The 24380-nt window shown below is 38.1% G+C and overlaps 1 protein-coding gene across 4 annotated transcripts in view; it reads right to left on the bottom strand.

Annotated features, from left to right (window-relative positions):
* The window catches only part of ANO3 (anoctamin 3), a 210810-nt gene that overhangs the window by 114603 nt on the left and 71827 nt on the right, over positions 1-24380 (bottom strand). The gene's annotated exons all lie outside the window — the stretch shown is intronic.

Genomic DNA, 24380 nt, shown 5'->3' with positions numbered 1-24380 from the left:
TGTGTAAATTACGTTCATTAACATCAAACTTTCTTATAATAAAACAAGCGTGCGTGCATAGCTTTGTAATATCATAGCATAAAATTCTATTTCTAACCACAGTGGAATAAGAGTTATCAAATACCAAGAAGCCCCTGATTAATTTAAAATTCAATTACATCAATTAGACCATCTGAAAAGCAAGATAGTGGACCCTGTTTAATAGAGGTTATTAATATCACAACACTTTCTTAATTTACATTTGAAGTTTACAGCTTTTATTTCAGATTTACAAAAAGTTCTCACATCCTTAGAAGCTTGTCTAACTTTTCTAATTATGCTAGCTAATGAAAGATATCTCTATCACTGCAAAACTTGCCTCACTTTTGCTCTTAGAGCATTGCCTTTAGAATTATTAATTTTATTATGTATTCTGTGTAATTAAATGTAGAAGAGTTATATCCAACACAAAATGAGAGTGTAAGTTAAATCCATGGAAAGCTTTTCTACAGGTAATTATTGGCCTTTTTAAAATTACTACTACAGTTTTAGGATTTGGAAACTATTTCTATATATCTTAGTGCAAAAACGGGGGAAAAGAAAAATGCTTTAATTTTTAAGGGAGTGTAAAAAGATTAATAGTACGAGCAGCTGGCACTAGTGAGATTGCAAAATTCACATTTTGCAATTAGCCCATTTCACTCAACATGAAGACTTAAATATCTACTTATTTTTTCAATTTTTCATACTTTTATTAAAGATAGACTTAGAAATAAGTGATGCAATGGTATCATAAGCAATGACATTTGTTTAATATAATACTCTCCTTGCAGCTCAGACCTGCAAGGAAGAATCATTCTGAGCCTTTCCAGAAAAGCACGTAATGTGCTCCCAGCAAACAATCCAGCAACTTGATTGTTGGACATGCAGCGATGGATCATTTCACAAGATTTGGATTCTTGCAGTGAAAGGGTAAGTAACTGATACCATATTCAAGATTTTCCAAATTTATCAGCATATCTAAATAAAATGTCAGGGCTGATAATATATTGTAAAGAAACACATCCCTAAACAGAGAAAAAGAGTGAAAATGTACAAAGACTCTTCAAGTACACTTCACCAAAAAGCCTAATGATATATTAATTCTAAAGACAGCAATGTTCAGCTGACAACCATTTCTAAGCATCAGAATACAATGCAATGACAAACCATGATTTACAAAACCTGAGAATTATTTTCTAATAACTTATATTTATAGATGTCTTCTTTCACTTCACGAGCTATACAGAACACATCAAATGTAGGAAAGTAAGTGTCTTCCAAATAACACAGCAAAGCCACCTTCAATTTTTTTTTTTTCATAGTTGGGAGGGTTTTTTTACTTATTTGTAATGACACTGTCCTGGCTAGGCTGCCAAGAACATAGCTATGGACCCTCTTCCTTCTCCTGTCCTCCTACCCACAGAAGCAGCAGGCTGCCTTTTCAACAGCCTTAAACATCCCATTCTGACCAGTGAGAGATTGTTCCAGTCAGGTCATTACAGAAGACACCAAGCTCACATCCTTCCAAGGCCATTCACAGGGGGTAGAGGCATTTTCAGGGAGAGGAAGGCAAAAGGAAGACTAATGAGAAGGCGGCTGCAAAGCTGGGTCTTTTCATGAGTTATTGAGCTTCCAAGGCTACCTAAAAGACCATGTGGGAGCCTCCAACCACGGGGCTGACTAGGATTCCAGTAAAGTAAAAGCAGTTTGGAGATGACAGCTAATTTGCACACTTTGCTTCTGTATTAGGAGAATGAAATGCCTTGGATATTATGAAAGAGAGTAAAACTTCTTGGTTCATATTATAAGCTTCAACACCTAGAAAACTGCCACTGCCAGAGAGAGACAGGTAGGGAAGAGCTTCCTAATCTCACCAGAAGAAAAGAAATTTTAGAACAGAATAGAATAGCTCAGTTGGAAGGGACCTACAATGATCATCTAGTCCAACTGCCTGACCAATTCAGGGCTGACCAAAAGTTAAAGCATGTTATTAAGGATATTGTCCAAATGCCCCTTAAACACTGACAAGCTTGGGGTGTTGACCACATCTCTGGGAAGCCTGTTCCAGTGTTTCACCACCCTCTTGGTAAAGAAATTTGTCATCCTCCTGTTTTGACCCAAAAATTTTAAGATCGACATTCCTAATGATGCTACTTATTTAATGTATATCAAGTGAAACATTTAACATTAGACTTATAAAATTGTATAATCACCCATAATTCTGAATGTTTCTCTTAAACAAAAAAAAAAATTAGAGGAAGGTATAGAGGAGTCATGTTACATACTGTGGTTTAGGCATGGCACATAGATTTCATTATTGGGGCAAAGCAAAGCTTCACCTTTAAGAAAATTAAACCCTTCCTCTCTCTGCGAGGCATCTTTGTAAAATTATAGAATCATAGAATCGTTAAGGTCGGAAAAGACCCTTAAGATCATTGAGTCCAACTGTTAACCTAACACTGCCAAGTCCACCACTAAACCATGTCCCTAAGCACCACGTCTACCCATCTTTTAAATACCTCCGGGGATGGGGACTCAACCACTGCCCTGGGCAGCCTGTTCCAGTGCCTGACTACCCTTTTGGTGAAGAAGTTTTTCCTAATATCCAACCTAAACTTCCCCTGGCACAGCTTGAGGCCGCTTCCTCTCATCCTATTGCTTGTTACTTGGGAGAAGAGACCGACCCCCACCTCGCTACAGCCTCCTTCCAGGTAGTTGTAGAGAGCAATAAGGTCTCCCCTCAGCATCCTCTTCTCCAGGCTAAACAACCCCAGCTCCCTCAGCTGCTCCTCCTAAGACTTGTGCTCTAGGCCCTTCACCAGCTTCGTTGCCCTTCTCTGGACACGCTCCAGCACCTCCATGTCCTTCTTGTAGTGAGGGGCCCAAAACTGAACACAGTACTCGAGGTGCGGCCTCACCAGGGCTGAGTACAGGGGCACCATCACCTCCCTGGTCCTGCTGGCCACACTATTCCTGATACAAGCCAGGATGCCATTGGCCTTTTTAGCCACCTGAGCACACAGCTGGCTCATGTTCAGGCAGCTGTCAACCAGCACCACCAGGTCCTTTTCCGCCAGGCGGCTCTGCAGCCACTCTTCCCCAAGCCTGTAGCGTTGCATGGGGTTGTTGTGACCCAAGTACAGGACCCGGCACTGAGCCTTGTTGAATCTCATACAGGTGGCCTCGGTCCATCGATCCACCTTGTCCAGATCCCTCTGCAGAGCCTTCCTGCCCTCCAGCAGATCGACACTTCCACCCAACTTGGTGTCATCTGCAAACTTACCGAGGGTGCACTCAATCCCCTCGTCCAGATCATCAGTGAAGATGTTGAACAGGACCGGCCCCAGTACTGAGCCCTGGGGAACACCACTCGTGACTGGCCGCCAACTGGATTTGACTCCATTCACCACCACTCTCTGGGCTCAGCCGTCCAGCCAGTTTTTAACCCAGCGCAGAGTGCACTTATCCAAGCCATGAGCAGCCAGCTTCTCCAAGAGAATGCTGTGGGAGACAGTGTCAAAGGCTTTACTAAAGTCCAAGTAGACAACCTCTACAGCCTTCCCCTCATCCACTAAGCAGGCCACCTTGTCACAGAAGAAGATTAGGTCTGTCAAGCAGGACCTCCCTTTCATAAACCCATGCTGTCTGGGCCTGATCCCCCGGTTGTCCCACACGTGCTGCGTAATGGCACTCAAGATGGTCTGCTCCATGACCTTCCCCAGCACCAAGGTCAGGCTGACAGGCCTGTAGTTCCCCAGATCCTCCTTCCAACCCTTCTTGTAGATGGGTGTCACATTTGCTAACTTCCTGTCATCTGGGACCTCCCTGTTTGACCAGGACTGCTGACAGATGATGGAGAGTGGCTTGGTAAGCTCCTCTGCCAGCTCCCTCAGTATTCTTGGGTGGATTCTGTCTGGCCCCATAGACTTGTGGGCATTCAGGTGGAGGAGCAGGTTGGCAACTGCCACCCCTTCGACAACTGGGGCTTCATTCTGCATCCTATCTCCATCTCCCAGCTCAGGGGCCTGAAAACCCTGAGTGTGACCAGTCTGACTATTAAAGACTGAGGCAAAGAAGGCATTAAGTACCTCTGCCTTCTCCTCATCCTTTGTGGCAATGTTTCCCTCCGCATCCAACAAAGGAGGGAGATTCTCCTTGGCCCTCCTTTTGTCACTGATATATTTATTCTTTTTTTGTTATCTTTGACTGCGGTGGCCAGTTTAAGTTCCAGCTGGGCCTTCGCTTCTCTAATCTTCTCCCTGCATAACCTCACAACATCCTTGTAGTCCTTCTGAGTTGCCTACCCCTTCTTCCAAAGGTGGTAAACTCTCCTTTTTTTCCTGAGTTCCAGCCAAAGCTCTCTGTTCAGCCAGGCCGGTCTTCTCCCCCGCCTGCTCAACTTATGGCACATGGGGATGGCCTGCTCCTGCGCCTTTGAGACTTCCTTCTTGAGTAACATCCAGCCTTCCTGGACTGCTTTGCCCTTCAGGACTGCCTCCCAACGGACTCTGTTAACCAGACTCCTAAACAATCCAAAGTCTGCCCTTCTGAAGTTCAGGGTAGCCGTTTTGCTGACCCCCTTCCTTACTTCTCCAAGAATTGAGAACTCTATCATTTCATGGTCACTGTTGTGCTATTTCAATATAAGTAAGTTAATGTGGAAGCCAAAAAGCCTGTATGGGGATAGCATAATCAGGATATCAGGTTAAGCAAAGGCATGCTTTTTCCTTGGTATGCGTAAGTATAAAAATGAAACTACTTGGGTGAGGAATGGCGACTTTTATATTCTATAACCTATAAAGAGAATTTCACTAGGAAGGAGTGTCCGTGAATTTAGGCATCTTTATGAAACTGTTTAGTGTTTCCGATAATGAAAGTGTCGGACAAGAAAGCAGCTCCCTTTCATAACCAAACTAAAAATCTTAATCTGCTTAGAATTTTCTTTCGTTTTGACACACTTTGTCCAGAACTAACATTTTGAACTATATTCATAAAATTTGGCAAGAGTGTAAGGAAACGTGAGACAACAAATCCTTTTTTCTATGTATTTGCTTTAACAAAAAACACGCTATAAACTAGTGGGAACAAAATCCTCTTGCACTTGAAATGGTGTTAAATGATTTGCTAAACACAAACGGAATACAACTTCTCCAAACATGGCAGACTTGACTCTACTTCCAAATGGTGAAGGAAGAGACGCAGATATATAATGATGATTTCAAGGTTTGAATTGGAAGAGATAGTTTCAATTAATTTATACTGCTTGAATAAAAGGATGCAAAGGATGTCAGGGAAATCCTTATAATAAAGGATAAGGAGAGCTACATACCAATAAGCTAAAAATCAAATGGCAACCAATTAAAAATCAATCAGCAATTGGTTTTAAGGAATGATATATTTTTTTTTATGCCTAATGCATTTGGGTAAGCTTTCCGTGCCTAAAAGACAACAGGGGCAGGAGGGGAAGATGCTATTATATGAGGGACAGACAAAAGGAAGACAGGAGTTTGGGGAATAACTTTTATGAATTCACTGTTTTAAAAACTGTTTTGGAGTTCGACTGCCATAAATAAGTGGGAAATCAACTTCTTATAAAAATGTTTGTTGTGAAACAATTCAGTAGAACATTCCTTTGATACAGTAACACTTCTGTATTCTTCCTTGACTTCAGCTGAAAGCTCTGCAGCTGTACCCACTATTCTGCTATTATATTCCTTCAGGTAAAATAGCAAAAGAAATAAGAATACATTCTAGAAAAGAAAAAGTGAAATCTCAACACTATTCTTTCTCTCACTTTTTTGCTTTTACATAAGAGCAATTATTTTGCCTTATTATATGAAATTTGGCCAGCGCTTATAGAAGTAAAGCTGGCTTCCAATGAGAACTACATTTCTACTTCCACCATAAAAAGAAATCCAAAACTTCCCAAAGGAATCAAATTCACCAAATGGATTTTCAGCCCTGCTGCTGAATTAATACCATAATACTACATCTGACCCACTGCTTAGATTCAATTTCAGATAACATAAAAAATAATCTTACTCGGTATTTGCAGAGAAGGCAAAAGATTAAACATTTTCTGCTATAGTGATTCCAGCTGTCTGTCTCCCCAGTCTTTCAGCCTTTGATTGCAAAATTGTTTCCAGATACTAAAGAAAATACATTTTGCTGATAGAAAACCTTTGCACATTATCATTAGAAACACTTCATCACTATAGCTGTTCATTTTGATTATGTTCTTGCTGGACTAGTTACTGAAGCACAAAGATATATTGATGACAATGAAAATACATATTGCCTATTTTATCTGAAAAATAAAACTTAAAGGCATATCTTCTTAAAACAAAGTAAAAGCACCATGATTTCCTATAATATTCACACAAAATTTTAGTGAGGCAGTTGCAAGAGATCAGCTTTCTGTTCTAAAGCTCCGATAATGCCATATAGAACTAGCTTCTGCATAATGGTAAAGATGTTACATACAGGGTATGTAAGTAACTAGCCTAAAAAAAAAAAAAAGGTTTATATAACTCTCTCAATTCATTTAAAGTCTGCTTTTTCTGATACACTTGAAACATGAAAATAATTCGTTTTTGTCTCAAAAACATTTTATTTAAATAGAAAAAAATCCTGTGTTTATATTTTTAAGTTAAAGACAAAGAACTTCCAAAGTGAAAACTTCAGACAAAAGGTCTTCAGTCCTCTGCTACTCTAAAATTTAAACTTCTTCAAAGCTTTTCTCTTTTGCTAGAAAAAAATGGTTGAATGAAAAATTGCTTGCACTTCCCTATCTTGTAAAATTGTCAAACAAGATTGGAAGAAGCAGTGCCAACAAAGCTCACATGTAAAGAACAGGAATTTTCTTTGTGATCTTCAATCAGGTGTGGAGGACAGCATGATCACTGAACTCAGATTAGCAAATTAACTTTTGAATGCTTATTAAATGGAACTTCAAACTAGATGTAAAATATTCCCTGCTTTCATTGAATCACTGTTATAACAATGGACGTTACTTACGTGATTTGAAAGGTCATTCCATACATTAAATGTTGGATTTATTAAAAAAAAAAAAAGTGTCAAATGGAAATGTCTTAAAAATTCTGATCTGAGAAATAAATATGATCTCACATTAATCTTTATAATTAAAATTCTTGTAAAAGTCCATTAAAGCTATGTCTATTCAATAGAGTCAGTGCTAACATTAATCAGCAAAACCTGTTTGGGTGCAAAGTTTTCCTCTTCTTTCAAACACAGTTAATAAAAGGATAATTATAGCTTTGGGTTTAGCCAGTAAATATTTTCATAAGTGATTTCAATCCTAGGTGTGATCAATAGACACTAATGGAATGGTTTACTAGTGCTGTAAAGCTTTTAATTAATTTTTTAAAAATAAAATTTTTTAAAAACCAAACATGACAAATAGAAAGATTTTGCAAAAAAATAAGGCCAGATTTCTTGCTGGAAAGTTGTAGCAAGTAATACTGCCTTGCATCAAAAGTCACCTATATCCTCCTGGTTTGCACAACAAGGTAAAATGACAACGGTTACAGATACATATCTTGCATCTCTTCAGGCTCATCAGCTGCTTCTGTTAGATGTGACTACTTCTCTTTAGTGCATTCAATTGCCTTCAACTTTTTCCAAAGCACTATCTGTAAACTCTGTGCACTTCTATCTTTCTCTCCAGGAGGGTGGACCACTTTCCCCAAGAACTGTTTTCTTAAGTACTCAGATCACTGCTAGAGTCTTATTTCTGATTAGCAAATTGACAAACTGATGGAAGTCTCCCATTAGTGTTTTTTTTCCCCACCCCTCTTACAAAAAAGCTCTGAAGGGTTGGTTTGAGGATGCTCTTTTGTCTTGCTACTGGTAGGATGCATGACTTGATTATAGTTATTTTTTTGATGGCAGCTTTTAAGGCCCTGTTCATTCAGTGTGTTGGGTTAAAAATAAATAAAAATAGCAGAGTTCATCTATAGTTGGTGATCTGCCCCTCCATGAGTCATCTATGCCTGTGAGAACTTCCAACTACTGTCAGGACTTCAAATTAGAAGGCATTCAGTATTTGGAGCCTTGAAATCAAAGTTCCCTATATGCGCTGTTACCTACTCAAATACTTTACAAGCTTCTGCTTTTCAAGACAAACATTAGCCACTCCAACAGCCAAATCATTTATCATTCACATCAAGTGACAGAGACATGCATACTTCTTTTGAACAGTTCCCCGCTCACTTCGTTGGTGAAAGCCTTAATGCTAGTTGAAACCAACAACACAATTTCATTTAGAAATTCATGGCAATGGCTGGTGGCTGTAACAATTGGCAGTGCACTTCTCAGAGCGTTGACTCCCAGTGGAGTCAGCAGCAAGCCCTGGCAGAAATGAAGGCTGATTCCTTGTTGAGCTGCTTTGACAACTGTGAAGCCAAGAGGTCAAGGGAAGAGTATTATTCCTCTCTAGTTGACCCTCCTGCAGCCACATCTTGAACAGTGCCCAGTTTTGGGGCCTCCTGTGGTGGTGTGCTTCCCCTCCCCCCCCCCCCCACTTGACCTTTTCCCATAACGCTGCTCAAGCGATAATCACCAGCGGCAGTCGCGATGGATGCATCCAGCTCAAAGTGGATTCGGGGGAGACAGATAACAATAGCCAAGGGCTAATATACGGCAATGTGTCCACCTAACCACAGTGCTGGTCAATGTCTGACTCAAGCCAAATTTGGAAGAAACTAACATATGCAGTCAGTATGTAAATATGACTATAAGTTCATCATCTTACCCCCCATAAATAGTGAGCAGCCCAAGGGCCCTTTGAGCTCTCCTGCATGGCAGTGGGCTGAGGATCTCCCCTTGAGTCGGGACACCTCTCAAGGTTACTCCTTGAGGCTGAGAGACTCCTTGCCACAACAGATCCTCAGTAAGTGACTAATAGCATGCTAAACTTTGAAATCTTAGCTAAGTGATAAAGGATTGATTGTGCATATATAATCCTTCAGACATAAACCGTTGACCAAGTCTGGGACCAGGACCAGATCCAGCCACACCTAGACTCCTCTCTGAGAAGGACTTCAGAAAGCAAGGGGGCCCTTTCTGAACCTCGTGACTCAACAGGAGGGTCTCCCTGACAGTTTTGTCTGACCCTGTCCCCTACGCAGTAAATAATCAAGTCTACCTTGCCATCGAATCTTGTTAAACCACTGTCACATTTACCATTGAACTTTGTTAACTCACTGGTTTATATCAATAAAGTTTATATTTTTTGTTTCTGTCTTAGGACTGAAGTGCACTCTCGCTCCCTCCATGACACCTCCCTGTACAGGAGACCCCAACACGCTGGAGGCAGCCCAATGGAGGGCTACTAAGACTGTTAAGAAGCTGGAGCACATGGCACAGGAAGAGCAGCTGGTGAAACAACGCTTCACCAAAGAAGCCCAAGGGACAACTTAACTGCATATCCAGGCCACTATGTGCAGATAACTCCACTTCCTAAAAAGGGGAGTTACAGAGAGAAGAGAGACATAGATGCTCAGCAAAAAGACAAGAGAGAGCAGTCACAAGATGCAATGTGGAAAATTTCAATTGGTCATAAGGAAACAATTCATCCCAGTGAGAGTGGTGAAGCACGGGGACGGAGAAGGCTGTGGAACGAGAGGTTTTCAAAACCTGGCTAGATAAGGCTCTGAGCAACCTGACCTAGCTTTGAAGTTGGGCTGCTTGGAGCATAGTTTTAGACTAGATGCCTCCAGAGACACCTTCTGACCTAATTTCTTATACAGTTCTGGAAGTTTTTCCTCGGGGGGGGAAGCCTGCAGAAAGAGTTAAGCTAATAGAGCAACTACAGCAGAATGAAGACAAAAGATTTTTATATATACTACTTTTTTTTTTAAGTGAAACTGATGAAGGTTCAAAATATGGTAACAGAAGGGGCAATGAGAAGCCAAGAACTGTCAATTAAGAATAACCTCCTGAGTTCTGCAAACTAACAGAGAAAGGAAATACGGAAATAAAAAGACGCAAAGGAGTAGAGATGTCTTTTGACATGATCATACGCACTTTTAAAGAGTTTTCTGAAAGAAACTTACCTTTGCTAGTCAGATGTCCAGCAAATTCAAGACAGCTGTTATTGGAAGTTACACATATCAAAAAACAAAGCTTTACCTTCTGTGAGATTAATACTGCCAGGTGATATGGCAGATGATCTCATGGAACTACATCTCTTTTTATGTTCATGACATTTGTAAGGAGTATCTCAGTCTTGAGTTTTGTAGTATTTTTGCAAATTTATTTTAAAGATAAGTATGCAATTTTTACTGTGTGGTAGTTTAGGGATAGTTTCTTATTTTAAAGTACTGCCAAAAATGTTTTGTAAAACTCAAGAAATGGAAATTCCGAGTCCTTTCTCTACAATCTTAGGTTTACCTAAGTGATCTATTGAGAAGTGCTGTTTTTCCTGCACTTTTTTATTAAAAATATGGATGTTCATTTTGAAGAACTTGGCCATAGACAAAGTTGCCTCAACTCTGCAGTTACAGGAGCATGCAATACTCCAGCTGCAACTATCCTCAGTGAAACAATGGCTTCCAAATAGAGCAAGACGACAACTCTCTGCAAAATGCATCTGCTTACCAAGAAAGAGAGACTACGCTGCATTTACAACCATCTGTTTCCCACTATTACAGATTGAGTTTTTGCATGAACTTCCTGCATTGGAAAAAATAATATTTGTGGAAAATTGACTTCACATCGTATATTCATTCAGCACCTACAATTATGAGACAGTGAAACAGCTCTATTCCCTAAGCAGTTGTCACACATTTCTTGGTACCATCCTCAAGAACCCGTTTTTCATGAAGTAAAATTCATGCAAAACCTAACCGCCAGCAGTTTTATAAAAGGTTTACAAAGTAGATTTGCATTAAACTGAGAGAAATTCATGAGAGAAAAACAGGAAGAGAAGATCGTGAATCAATAATTGCTTGATTAGAATAACTTCTTATAAGGCATTTATTAAGAAGTGTCATTTCCTATTCTGACAAGTATTTTTTATTCCTGTATTGGGAAAAATTATTCCCGTAGATATAACTAGCAGGGTTAGGATCTTCTCCCTTTCTCGGTCTCTCTCCTCACCCTGCTTCGCTCGCTCTCAGTGCAGGCTCTTGGATGGGAACCATCAGTATTTCAGCCTCCGCCTGCTTCCATAATGCAGTGTGATAAAATATTTACCTATTGGATGCCCAGATTACTTGATTATTTAAAAAAAAACAAAACAAAAACACACACACAACAAAAAAACAGATTAATCAGTACCTTCAGATTTTTTTTGGGCCATTATCAATGAATGATTTGTAATTTTTGGTCAGGTTCTTAGCTATCTATGTTTTCTTGTGAAAAAAAAATAAAAGCATATTTTACAGATCTGAAGAGAACTGGACCATCAGTGCTGTGTCATTTTAGAACTCAGACAATCTGCAGACAAAACATCAGGCAATCTGCTATCAGTACACTAGAGCTATACTGTGCTGTTGATAGATGCTGAAGTAGTTCTCATTCAATGTATTAGTTTGGTTCGCTTCTTAGCACACAAGGACCTCATATGCAGTTATAACCTTATTAGCATCCATGATGCCAGTTCTTAAGAAAAAGGAAAAAAAGGTGAAGTCTTATTAGCAACATATAATGAATTACTCACTTACATCTAGAAGCTCACGTGTCCAGCAACATCCAGAATTACTTGCGAGAAAGCTTGCAATAGTAATGGAGATTTGCATCTGCTACCTGACTAGTTTTAGTAAGTATTAAAAAAGAAAAAAAAAAAAAAATCACAAAATTGTTAACAATTATTGTGTAGCAAAAAATATACCTTCATCCAATAGTTATAGTTAATTTTTAGGCTACAGTTTTTTTTACAGTGACTTCAGCACTCAAGTATTTAGCAAGTATAAAATAAAATTTCAAACAGAATGAGTGAGGAAAACCTGGTGTTTACAAAAGATAGATCATTACAAGAAAAATTAACACATGAAATCAAAAGCAAAACAGCACAGAAAAGAAAGCACATAACCAAAACCACATTAATACACACTTTCTAGGGGAAACTGTATTAAATAATCATCAAATAAACACAAGTAGTAAAAATGAATGAAAGAACTAACAACAACAAAATGTGCTAAAGGAGTGTTGCTCCTCTCCCCTCTAGCCCTGCACCTCCTGAAAACCACGAATTTCAAATGGAGAGGAAAAAAGAAGAGGAAAATATCCTAATGAAGCTAAAAGAGGCTAAAGTAAACTAAAAGGCTGAAATCTAAACTAAAATGTATTTTCTGTAAGTGTATAAATTTTGAGTATGTTCTTGATGAAATCTATGAAACATTCTGGACAAAGCTGCCGTTGGTTTGAGTTCAGCTATCATCATTTGCTTCTTCACGGTGTATTAACGCTCACATAATTAACGTAAGAATGATGGTTTAAGAAGCTAGCATCTTTTCACGGATACCTACTTCCTTTCTCTGAGGTATGGACATATACACCGGACATATAAAATATAAATGTACATTTGGCAGCTTAACAAGAGTGCTGGAAATGAACTAAAATCTCATAACCATGTAGAAATGGGCTATTTCAAGGCCGCAGTGTCACTCAAGGATCCCCAGATGAATGCAGAGGAAGGAATAGCTTCACATATTCAACAGTGAGAGATGGCTACCAAAGCTTCAACCTTCTTTCCAGCCACCTAGTCTCTCCCTGTCTCTCTAGAAGTCATGAAAGGGCTCTGATAAGCACAAAGTAACAGATACCTCTCATACGTGCTTCCTAATAGCATAGTCTTCTATGCAAAGTACTGGAAAGTTGAAAGGGAAACTGGAAAGCCTTTTGCCCTCCACTCTCTGAAAGCTGGGATGGGAAGGGAAGAAGGGCGTAGCTTGACCTCTTACAAAAGAATAAATTATATAAACACATTGGTCACAAAGAATGACCTAATTACAAAAAATACAAAACCAGGTATTTGCACTGTAGGGAAATCTAGCAATGAAGTCCTGTCCTTGGTGCAGTGGTGGAGCACGCTGCCACTTCCACCACTTCAAAAACCTATCATTTCAGGCATCAATAGAGAAAACAGAATAAACCCACTAATTTTCTCTTGGTTCTTCTCTATATGTTCTATCTGGTGTTATCTGGTATTTTTCTCACCACCTCCAAGGTTACAAGGTTAGATTATCTGAGCATTCAGAGAGCAAAAGGGAGAGAATCTATCTTAAGCCTTCAATTTATAAGATACTTTCTTCACAGCATTTTCCAGTTGACCAGACACCAAGTGAGGTATCTTTGCAATCCTTCATAACTTTACTCTTTTTAGCTACCTAGTCATGAATTGGAAACACCACCAACAGAAGCGGTCAGAAATGCTCAAAATGGTGACTCTACAGCAGTAAGTCCAAATTCTCACGGGATGAGAATTTTCTTGAAATTTGATCAACTCTTCCAAACAGTCACACTAAGGCAGCTTTCAAAACAGCCTATTAAAATTCCAGTAGAAAGAAAGTGAGTGGCAGTAGAAACAAGTGATTAATTATCAAAACCAGAAAGAAAATTAAAATCATGATACCCTCATTATTCCACCTCTGCATAGCACTTTGAGTTGATATCTTAAAATTCATTTCTCCTGGGAGCCTCTGAGTGAACAAGGAAAGTGTTCACAGTTAAAAGTTGTAAAATAAGAAAAGTGTTATTTCTTCTTAATTTTTTCTATGGTAGATTTGAAAAAAGCCACAGCTTCAGAGTTTGGGGAGGCAGGGGGGAGTTTTTCCCATTGATGTACTCTAAACTACAAAACCCATCTTTTTTTCTTCCCCCTGCCCCCCCCCCCCCCTTAATTCATGGACAAGCATCACATTACTATTTCTTCTATTACCTTTTTTACCTAAGGATTTTGGTATTTTTGAACTAATTGTTCTACATGCTAAAAAAAGAAAGACTCTGAAGAACATCCCCAGTGCTCTTTTTTTATGGTTGAATTTTGAAACTGATGTGGCATACAGGAACACCTGTCTGTAAATAATAGAGAACTGAACAAAAAATAACAGCCACATACAAAATATTCATTGTTTTGAAAAAAGATTGTCTATGCCGCTTGGTGTATTATAAAGAAGACCGTCCATTTTAATGAGACACAGTCAACATATATTAATAATGTGAAATCTGGTAAGCAGAGAGCACAAACTAGTTTTAATATTAATCTTAAAAAACATCCAGTTTCCAGGTGTTTCTCTCTCTCTTCTCAGATCCCGCTCGTTTTCCTGGAACTTTACATAGTATTTTGTCAAGAAGTCATGCCTAATACTTTTACTGATTGTAGCTTTCATTAACCATCCATATCAAAGACATTTGTTCTTCTTCCTTATATTACAAGGTTTTCTTTGCAGCTCAAGGTTACTCTCAAATAAAAAAAAATTAAAACAACGGCAGGATGGGAGTGGTGATTGTTAACCTCAGACAGAATTTAGCACTAGTAAAAATGCTTTTCTAAGTTAGAGTAAGACTTGTTTTGAAGGCATTTATCTCTTTTTCTCACGTTAAGGGGAAAAAAATTGCTGAATAGCTAGTTTCATCAATTTCTTGATTCCTTGTCATACCTTGTTTTCACTCCAGCCTTTCAAGAAACTTGGATTCCTTCTGCCCAGGTAAAAAGTTTGACAGCAAATACTGATGGATACCCATAGGTATGAAATTAATTATTTCTAAAAGATTATATATTAACTAGATGATGGTGCTAGTAGGTAACAAGCACGGCTTCCTTCTTCATGTCTATTGTGACCATAAGAACATGTGACTTGTGCCCAGATCCTCCAAGAGCTAGCAGTTCACTCCTGGTAATAATACAGAAGCGATGCAAGACGTGAAGGAGGCTCTTTACCTGACCAACTAACACAGTTGTGAAAAAACATAACAGCAACAGAAAGCTGTAGGGAAGTCCCATGTGATCTGAAGAGAAGCTTTCATTTCCAAATCTCACCAAACTGTATCATGAAGTCTAATAAAAGGCAAAACGGTAAAAGATAGTTTATATCACTAAATAATCAGAACGACTACAGTACTACTACTATTGGATGCGAGGCACTAGACTTCAGTACAAACAAATCCCAAACACCTTAGAAACCAAATCTGTGGCCCCTCAGATAACTCACTCCACAACCAACGCACCAGAACTGGACATAAAGTTCCATGTGGTGACCAAGATGGAAAACAGCCCAGTCAGACTGACAACAGACAGATCTAAAGCCTAGTCATTAGAATACAAAGCATCGTTTTTCCTTCTGAAGAAAAATCTTTCCATTAAAGTATAAGCACTTATGAATGCAAATTTCAAAAGCCTTTGTTTATTGCTCAGACTGAATACAAGTCAATCTCATGTTTATTTCTATATTTTCTACAATATAAAATTATAGAAAGTTGGAGATGCTCCTTCCCTACAGTACAAAATGATAGAAACTTGGGATCGATCCCTAACAATGCATTATATCTACTTCAGGGTAATAGTCTAAAAAGTAGTTGTTTCATGCCTCAGCTGTGGAAAAACCTCTGACAGTCCAGGAGATAAAGATCAGGGAACTTTTCTTTACAAGGGGCCAAAATTTGAAGTATTGTTCTCACCTCATTAGCCTGTTCTCCTTATCATTGTGGAGCGTGGCTAATATAATCTTTTTAATTCCACTTCATCCACTACTTACATTTGATAATTATATACAGGACAAATCATTTCTTACTCATAGCTAAACGCCATAAAAGCAAATCCAATCAAAATCTCGGGTACATTCACTGAAATCCCATTGTTATCACTGAGTATGCAGGGCTTCTGTGCGGACTATGTCCATAAAATCTTTATGGCAAAGGTATATTTATGTTCAAGTATGCTCAAGATAATTACCAAATCAATCATCATGAAATACCTTTGAGTCCAACCACGTTTCAGGAAGGACAGCAACAATAAATGCTTTCTTACGACAGGCTGTTTTTCCACTCTGTTTTTCCATTTTATTTAGATGCTGGATTTCTAAAACAGCAACTTCAAAGTCCTGCGTTTCTGAAAAGTGTGAATTATTAATACCAACATGGTTAAGCTCCTGTGCATTATTCATTTCTTCCTACCAACTATTTGTGCTTCTGAAAATCCTTCTCCTTTTTTACTGAAGCCCATATGCCAAGGCACTTCACAATAGCGAGAGCAATGCACTGGTTGCTGCCGAATAGAAAACAGCACCTGATTATAATATTGTAATATAAGCAAACTGCAGTGCAAAACATTTTATCTGAAAAATCCTTGCTTTGGCATTAGAAAAAGGTTTTGTAGCAATTGTAAAATGTTGATTCCAAAGCACGTTAATTCCTCTTTCCCTAATTTCGTTCCTCCCCTAACAAGTCTTGTACAGTCCTCAAACGCTCTCCCCCGCACCCCGTGATGTTTCCCATACCCCTAGGCAAGGCCCCCTCAGTCTGTGATGTGCTGCAGAGAGCTGACGGCAGGGACCCATAGCTTTTATATCTTCTTTAGTTTGCAATTACTTCAATGATATACGCACACTAGCTACCAATTACGCTCAGGAGGCTAGAAGATTTATGATGAAGCTTGCAGCTTGCCCAAGTCAGAATTCTGGGCTAACTCTTGGTGTAGCCATAACTACACCATAACAAATGCATCTATAAAAGAGGTAAGCAGGAATAGAACATACTCTTGTTTAAAAAAACATTCTAGATATTTAGGGTCAGCTTTTTAAAGTATAGGAGTGCACTGAATTCCAACACCTTGCAAAGAGCATTAGGTGCATAACTCCTAACAATTACTGCATTGTTAGATATCCGAGCGCTATTAAAAACCCTGACAGAGTACCCGCCTGCGTCTTCAAAAAATCCTATAAAAATCGGATTGCGAGTGATTCAAAGTCCCTCAGGTGTGACAGCATTCAGTGGAATTTCACCTAAATAGCTTTGAAATAACAACTTTCCTCTGCAAAGGATCAGCCTTCAGAGATGTACAAGTGTTTATTGAATGCTTATTATATATAATAAGTAAAGGTTTAAAATATATAAAAATATAAATATGTATATCTCTTATCTATCTTTAAATGTATCAACAAAATGGAAGTTTTCTGCACAAGAGGAATTTAGGCCCCCAGGCCTCTCCACGGAGACTATTCAAAATCCAGCAATACGTTTTACCACATTTCAATTTTAGGTATGATGCCAGTACAAATCAGAAATATTTTACGTGAGGGTAAATCATCATGCATAGGTCTTGCATTTTTCTCTCAGCTGAAAGATCCAGCCTCTGCAGAGTATTCAGACAAAGATTTTGCATTCAGGTGGTACCTGTTTCTCTCTGAAGTGTTTGGCTCTATGCACACTTACATTCATTCTTTTTCACACACTCATAGTGTCACCTTCTTTGAAATTTGAATACCGTGTGTCTCTATAAGCTACTTTGTCCTCTTTCTTTTAGCAAGTGACTTTGAAATCAATACTCAGTGCTGAAGCTGGTGCTGCTGACATAGCTTTATGTGGAGAGGGTTCTGTTGAGGTATCTGCAAATCCCCAGTGTACAGTCCTACTTCAGCAGAACCAGCTAAGGAGCACTGCTTACATATAGAAAATTGTTCAATATGTTCTTTCACTACCTGATATCATTTTATCTATCTATCTATCCATCCATTCACCCACCTACCATTTTTGCATCTCTGCATCGTTACACAGCTTTCTATATTCTTTTTATGCTGTAAAAATTCCTCCCTATAATCTCTTAACTCATTCATAAATTTTGGAAATTCTTAGGATTGCCTGCTTCTCGTAGCATTTTCCCTGTCTAATCCCCTTTGCTCTTTTGTTGCTATTTTCTCATACTATTAAGATACTTTTAGAACAACCACACAGAAAAGAAAGCTAATGGATTGCCACAAAATAGCCCGAAGGTAAAAGGGACTTCCCCCCTGGAAAAAAAAAAAAATTATTAATGGTTCAGGAAAATTAATTCATTAAAAGTACTAACTCCACCAGTTTAATGAAGCAGAAAGATAACAGAATGCAAATATTATATGCGCCAGACCTTCTGGCTTAGAAAGGAATAGTATTGGTGAAGTTACTAAACAAACAAACAGTAAGGAGTAAGGAATTTTTTGAGCAAGAGTAATTCTACTGAATCAGACAAGCAGTGAAGAGAATACGACATTTCAAACGTTTTCTAACTCCAAGGCTTGCCATCATCACAGTAGTTATCTGGAGCATACGTGACTAGCTACAGCTCTTCAGTAACTGTGATGTACTTATGAATTTTTCAACGCAGATTTGAGAGCTCTAGTTTCCTTTGTGTATCCTTCTTGAGCTACCAGTGCTACACAGAAATCCAGTAAGAATCACAGCCAAGAAGCAAGAAAACCTGTGTGTCTTCTTGTCCTACGTTGTTACTAAAGAAACAAACAAACCCTGTACGAACAGTGGCATTCCATTGTTCAAAAGGGATTTCTGCAGATATTCTTCATACGGGATGCTCTTCAAACTACACTTCCTTTTCCTGAACTGCAGAGACGGAATCTAACTTTCATGTTGTGGTTTTTTTTTTTTTTTTCCTTAAGAGACTCTACCTTTAAGCAGATCAAATAGTTACATCATAAATGTTAATATTTTCCTGATGCGTGTATACTGGAGGTGACCCAAAAGGATACCTAAAATACCAGCGTCTTCAAAATCCCATTTAAAAATAGTCAAATGGATCATGAATTAAACTGTGACCTCACCAGTCAGACGATTGAACAAGTCCTCACTTAAGGAATTGCGCTGGCTTGCAGCCCTCACAAGCCAGATGATAACCCAAATTGAGGCAGACTCAGAATCTCATTCTGAGGAGAGAGTGATGAATTTGCATTCATTGAGGCTCAGAGTTGTTAAAACATACTGCTGTATGCTGTAGCTTAGTTTTGAGTTACACTTGTCTCTGATAAATAATCTACCGTAACATATGCTTTAGGATATATAGAACTGAACTAATTCTAGAACAAGCTTGGTAAAGAGAATTTAAGATTCGCAACCTGGGTAACCCCATGCATGATGCTTTTGGAAAACCCCATTGTGTGTCTGACTCAAGACAACACAGACACTCTCTTCAGCTTAGACAGGCCCAAGCAGAAAACAAGACATCTTCATGTTGCTCAGCAAGCCTTTGACTTTAGCATAGTTAATTTCTGCTATTACAGTATGTCTAAAATACGAGTGGCTATTTTTTTCCTCACTTTTCAGTGGAAAAAAAAAAAAGCATCATTACTTTTCCACTTGCTGTCTAGCTGCCTTCATCGCTTGGAACGCAGGGCTCTTGGTAGTCTTAGTTAAGACGATGTTTCAATTTCTCATGGTTGTTGGAGCTGTAAAATACCCTAATCATAAAATATGTTGATTACTGCTAATTTTGTTACAAAACTTTTTAACAAAATCTGATATATTGGAACTACTATTACAAATACTCAACAGAATTTACACTGGCAGAGTTGTTTCGTTTATCATCCTCATTTAGCAGCTTTTAAAAATGACAAAAAGCAGAATAAACCAACCAAAATATGAAGGCAGAACTGGAACTTGCAATTTTGTGGTGATACTCAATGAAATATAAATGGTAAAATGAGAGTTCTAAAGAAAATCAGCGTTGGCGTGGGTTGTCTATTTTAATGGATCCTTACTGAAGAAGTTTTGAAAAGCTTTGGAATGGGTACAAGGCTTTTCCACAGATACTACTATATCAAGCTATACTTAAATCAGAACATAGGAAGCTAATGCCCAGACATCTTACCACAGCATCGTCGTCTGCAGTCAGCAGAGTTATGCGACAAACCAAAAATTTCCGATTTCCTTAGCTTTCGCATTTAAAATATTCATTCAGTGAAAAAAAAAAAATAGAAACAATATTTAACTTATTTCTACAGCACTCACGTACCTGCACAATATAAGGTTTAATATGTCATATTTAATGGTTGTTTTCAGTGAAGCTCTGTATTTTATTGAAGTTACAACCCACAACAGTGTAAGACATATTATGGGCCCTTCTAAGGTGCCTGACTGAAAAAGGTAAAGTGCATCTTAGGTTGCGCAGCTGTACCAGGCAACAAAAATAAGCACAAATATAGCCAGGTAAATCTTACTAAAAATTGGGCCTTGCTTCCCCGCCCCCCCCCCCCACCCCCCCCGAAGAGCATTATAAATGGCACTATTTGAATACGGTATCATTTTAAGGGAGTATATTAATATCTGTGTTGCTCTAAGCTTTCAGAGTCAAGATGAGGATAGCTTTGACATTTTCTATACGTGTTAGTGCTCCTTGGAATGCAAATGAAAGAGCTGAGCCCTAAAAACTCCTTTACTCACACTGACATGGAAACCTGACCTTTCTGCTCTGGAGAGCAACAGCTAAGAGTTACAATCTCTCATAAATTTTTGTATGACAGAATTGTATCTTCTAGTAATTTCAGCAGTCTCTTTGGATTACTACGCTTACTAGGTCAACTGGTGCCACTGAAGTATCAAACATCCTTGGAGAATTCTCCATGAGAATCTTAATTACAAGTCCAAGTTTATGAATACTAAAAACTCTGGAGCAATATAAAAAAATGTGGTCTTTACAAACCCTCATTTAAATTTACAACTTAAATGCAAATTAAATTCACAAGTTGCTTTATACAGAATGCAGGTCATTAAGATCTTAAAATTAGATTAAAACAACAATAAAAAAAAAGCTCTACTCTACAACAGTAGTGTTCCTCTAAGTAGCTCAAAGCAGTTTAACAAGACCAGTTCGTGAAGCAACAAGTGTCTCCATGAAGGGAGAATGACTGCAGCTTTTAGAGATTCTCAGCCCAACCCTCAATCCATCTAAACCATGCTACAACTTCAGGTGGCTAACATATAAAATTAAACAAAATATTCGGCATTGATCAGAAGTTCAGATCTAGGAATATGTCTTTTATGGAGATACCTGATTTGTTCAGAAGTCAGGTAATTTCAAGATAAATCCCTTGGGAAGCTAAATCAGCACTCTCATTAAAGACATAACAAGTATCGAAGTTGCTGAGCTCCCTCCTGTCCTGTTACACACCTTGAAAAGGAAGCATGAAAAGTACCCCAAGGCTGCCACTGGATTTTCATCTGCAGTTCACGGTCCTAAAACTCATACACCATGCTAAAAGCAACTCAATTTAAGCAAGAACATCTTTTCTTTTTTCCCCACCCTTGAACTATTTCATTAAAAAGATTTGATAGGGGTACTAAAAAGAATAACAACAGTCAATAAAAGCACCCAGCAGGGTATACAGGAAATTGCAGTCTGTGTAGCAAGAATAAAGTCCTAGATATTTAAAATTTTAAGCATCATAATTGCCTGGACCTGTACCCTAAACCCAGGTTTTACCTTCTGTCAGGCCAGAAACATTCAAACCCACTCACCATCAACTATCTGTTAAGAGCCTCTTACAAATTAGATTGCCTTTCCTTCCGAAGGACATAATTTTTCAACAGAGCTTCCCAATAAAACGAGCAATTGCTTTGCACCAGTCTCATACCCATTACAGAAAACACAAAGTCTAATGTAAGTCTACCGTATACTTTCACGTCCTGCATTTAAAAGGTTGTTATTCAATTGTGATTGAGATCAGATACCAAATCCTACAAGCTGTCTTTCCTTGGAATTATTAAGCTACAAATTATCTATGGAGATAATCTTTATCCTTATCAACATTATCTTATTATTTCTCCTTCCTGAATAACTATTTATTATTTAGCAGTTTTAAGCAAAACTGCACGTTAATGTCTGATGATGGAGATTTTTGTTTTCTGAAGTTGGTTGGGAAATAACTAGGAAATAAGAAACATTTCAGCATTTTTCCTCTAACATAATGCTTCAGAGGCCATAGCTTGTGCCACGTTTTAAAGGGGTAAAAAGTATAAGGGTATTATATATATATATATATTATATAAATACAAGTATATTTAATAATAAAATTTGTATCTTTGAGAATATTACCAAAGAAAGTAATTTCAGAAAAAGCAGTTTCTGCCACAGAAATAATAATAGCCACAAGATACTATACAGATGGCTCAACAGATCTAACACACTACTGTGCAGAGACACAGATTAGTCTACCTTTAGGACATTGCTCTTTTTGGTAGACATACCTTTGGATACAAGTAGAGCAACAAAAATTGTGGGGGTGAAGAAGAATGCGATTCTTTTTTTCAAAACTCTCCGTGTCTTTTTATAACACTACGTTGAGCTCCACTGCAGCTTTTGAAAACTGAGGGTTTCACTCTGCATACACAATCTGAACAAAGAGCAAGACAAAACCATGGCAGCTCATTGTAATGGCAGCCTCCTACTGTGAACACCTCATCACTCTGTCAAGAAGGAAAAAGGAAAGGAAAAAAAAAAAAACAAAAACCTCTAACCAGAGACAAATCCTTGGAATATAAATGTGTTTTTTACTCTTTTCTTCTCCCTGTTGAAGGTTCCTAGACATGCAAGAGACTAGAGAACTTGGTCCTATTCTTTCAAGCCTTATAAAGACAGCTTTGGTACCTAAACCACTGCTTGTCTTCTCAGCTAGAACAAAGTGCTCAGAGTAGATAAGGAAAGAAAATGCTCTCTATCCCATTCTCTCTCCCATCTTAAAAGTAACCGCTCTACAGCAAGTAAGTTTGAATATTATGTTACCTAGTAATATGTACAGGCTCTGTTTCTAAAAAGCTTAAAATTAATTTCTGTTTGTTTTCAGGAACTATTATCTTGTTGATGTATATCTTTCCAATGTGACCGATAATCCACATAAAAATAATGCCCTTTCAATCCCCCCAAAGAAATGAAGCTTGGTCTTAATGCAAGTGAAGCATACAGGGCACAGCTGTGATGGGCAGTTGGCCATTTCATGAGGATTACCACTGACTCCGTAAAAAAGGGAATTTAGGGCACTGTTTTGTGAGCAGCTAGAAAACAAACAGTCCATTTAGTCAAAATCTCAGCTACAGTAGGTTAGAAATGACAGTAACTGAAATCTTAAAGTAGAAGAATGATATAAAATACCAAATTCAAAGAAACTACACAAAATAACGTGATGCTCTCTGCTGCTGAGAGATCAGTGCCTATGAACTTCAGAGTACCAGATTCTCAGCTTCTTTTAAATACCTCATGATTAGATGATGAGTTCTTGATTATGATTTATGTTTGCTTAGTTTCTCTGTAGCCTTTTACCCAAGATTTCACACTGTCCTCCCCCATCCCTAAAAGCTGTAGGTTGAAAAACCAAGACCGAACTCATTCAGGTGGATTTAGCACACATCACACTGCATATGAGACGTTCAGGAACACAACGCATGTACTAGTCAATGCTGTACAGGCTCCATAGCTCCGTCAGAGCATCCTGTCTTTTCCAAAGCCTTATGACTGGCAAGAAATCAGGATTTCTTCAGGAATAAGAAGGAGAGAACAACCATCTACTTCTCAATAATTAATTGGTAAAAACTACTAGGTTATTATGAAGTGTTACGACTACTGCAAACATACAATTTCATAAATCACATGGTGTAGCTTGGTTTCAAGCAACTAAATTTCATCCCTGAACTTGAACATAATAAAGGTTTTTTTGTTTGTTTGTTTTTTAAAGATTATTACAGAACAGCTAAATAGCTCCTGAAGGGCCTTGACAGGGACTCTGGAGCTTGCTAATCATTGCTGTAAATTAAAAAAAATTTTCTTATAAAAAACGTAAGGATTAACACTGGGGCTCTAAGTCACCTGATGCTTTTATAAACACATCTATGACAGTTGAAAAAAAGATTTTTTCAATACTAATTAACTTCGAACCTGACTAAACTAGACATTTTACAATTTGAAACAGCACCACTCATTGCCGCGCACAAGATAGGCATTAAATGCAAAACCTCTACAGCAAGCAACTAAATTTATTATGGAATTACCAGAGTGGAATAAGTGCTTTGAATTATTTATTTCCCACCATTCAAAGAGAAGAACTTGAATGAGGCAAAATCCAATAAGTGAACCCATGATTTATATATGAAGCATGCCATATTAAATCATAATTTATGGCATACTGTACTCTAAGAAAAAAAAAAAGAGTTTGTTAACAACTAAAACAATGGGAAGAGTACAAAGGGATGCTCATAATGAAAGAAATCTTGGTTTCATCTTTTCTGTCAAAGTTGAATTAGAGAGGAAAAAAAACATACATACTAAAAATAGCAGTTCCAGGATCAGGAAAAAAATAAACAAAGTTTCTTGTGGGAATTTTCTTTTTTCTATCACGAGCACAATGAAGGTTTTCTAGCGATTG

The sequence above is a fragment of the Nipponia nippon genome, unplaced genomic scaffold, assembly GCF_047370975.1.
Source record: "Nipponia nippon isolate SJK-2023a ecotype South Korea unplaced genomic scaffold, ASM4737097v1 scaffold_10, whole genome shotgun sequence".
In the NCBI taxonomy this organism is placed as follows: Eukaryota; Metazoa; Chordata; class Aves; order Pelecaniformes; family Threskiornithidae; genus Nipponia; species Nipponia nippon.
Note: the sequence above shows the minus strand (reverse complement) of the source record. Positions and strands in the feature narration are given on the sequence as shown.